Here is a 1,777-nt window from a genome sequence, read left to right on the forward strand (position 1 = left end):
ATGTTTGATATCTGCTATTTTTTATTGCCTTAGAGATTGACAGTGAGTTTTCACTTTTATAATATAGAAATTTAGATATTTACAACTTCATGGTCCCAAGAGTATTCTGCTCCCATTGTTTCACAAAAACCTCATGTAAATCAAACATAGTGTAGTATTGAGATACATAATCTAAAGCTGCTTTTGAGTGGACCTTACTTAGCAGATATCCCTTGTTAGCACTCATCTAGCAAGAAGTTATACCATGCCAAGAGTGATGAGAGCTCAGGTGCACCTGATAGGAGGAAAAAATATCTTGCTAAAACAAAAGTGACTACTTGGCAGCAGTCTGTTACTATCCTCACTGGATGAGTACCTAGAAACATGCTAAGATTACACAGATATTGAATACAGATACAGAGGAAATGAGTAGAGACTTACCAGGAGAGAGCATCTAAGAACTTGCAAATTAATAATTTATGGGGCCTGCTGTTTCCCTTTACCACAAATTGTCAGGCAATCGATCACACCATATTCCCAAATTCATCAGGGAATATCCCTGGGCATTTGACATCACAGTATATTATGTATCAGTGACCTTATTTTCCCCACAGTACTTTGCATTGAACAAATGATTTCTAAATGTTCTAAAGTATCATGGTATCATGTTGGTAGGTTCACATCACCCACAGGGAAGACCTTTTTAATGCCACAAGATGAATATTATCCCTCTGGAGGCAACAGGTTAACAATATGTATGGCTACTCCATAGCCAGAAAATAAGTAAATAGCTAAAGAAAGGATTGTGTATTATCCTTCATTTCATACACTTAACCCACAATGCTGCTTATTGCAATGTTTTTTTTTTTTTATACATCATACCTACCATATGAAATTTACTTTCATTGTTGCAATTGATAAGATCCTGAGAAATTGCAATGGCATATCACAATGCATCAGTTTATGGGTTAGCAGACCGTATAGATTTCATTGTTGGAGACTTCTTCAAACTTGCTCCATTTTTAAAGGTAAATTATGAGTATATTATATTTGGCTGTTAAATATATTTCAGTAAATTATATAGTATTTGATATTATAGTAAAATACCCATTCTAAATACAAAGTATATTTTTTGAGGTTTTACACTATCATCAAAATTTCTTGTACTCCAGGCTGATGTTGTATATTTGAGTCTCCTTGGGGTGGTATGCAGTATATGCAGGAGAAGGTTTTATAATGTAAAAGCCTTAGGTGGACTCATTAACTGTGAGATGCTTATATCTACAGCACAGAAATAACAAAGGATATAGCTATCTTTCTGCCAAAAAATAGTGATTTATATCAGGTTGGTGTATGATTGTAAAGGTAGTTTGGTGATTTTTGTTTATGATAAAGTGGATAGTAAGAATTACAAATATTGAACAGACTAACTACTTATAAACAGATTTTTTTTTTTTTTACAAAAAGCTAAACCCATTTCTTTGTGCTATCCAACATAAAATAATTATAACTGTTTTTCAGATAATTGAGCTTGCAGGATTTGGAAACGGTGTTGATATTGAATACTGCTTAATGGGACCCAAGGTAAAAGCACTGACAGCATACTTTGGTGATCTCGTATACTGCTAAATTGCAGTAGTATGAATTGCTGGTATCCTTTTGATTTATTCCATAAACCTGTGGAATTTTAAACATGTTCCAGTTTTATTAGGTAAGGAATCTTATGTTTTCCAGAAGTACTTCCACATTTAGATACAGGAAATACACACACACAGGTGCCTATGCACAGACACACACA

General features: G+C 33.8%; 1 long non-coding RNA gene across 1 annotated transcript; it reads left to right on the top strand.

Annotated features, from left to right (window-relative positions):
* Nucleotides 1-1,255: 1,255 nt before the first annotated feature.
* LOC119587010 lies at nucleotides 1,256-1,563 on the top strand. Its single transcript, XR_005229986.1, has 2 exons — nucleotides 1,256-1,324; nucleotides 1,501-1,563. It is a non-coding gene; the product is annotated as an uncharacterized LOC119587010 (long non-coding RNA).
* The last annotated feature ends 214 nt before the right edge of the window (nucleotides 1,564-1,777 follow it).

This window comes from Penaeus monodon, chromosome 22 (assembly GCF_015228065.2).
Source record: "Penaeus monodon isolate SGIC_2016 chromosome 22, NSTDA_Pmon_1, whole genome shotgun sequence".
Classification (NCBI taxonomy): domain Eukaryota; kingdom Metazoa; phylum Arthropoda; class Malacostraca; order Decapoda; family Penaeidae; genus Penaeus; species Penaeus monodon.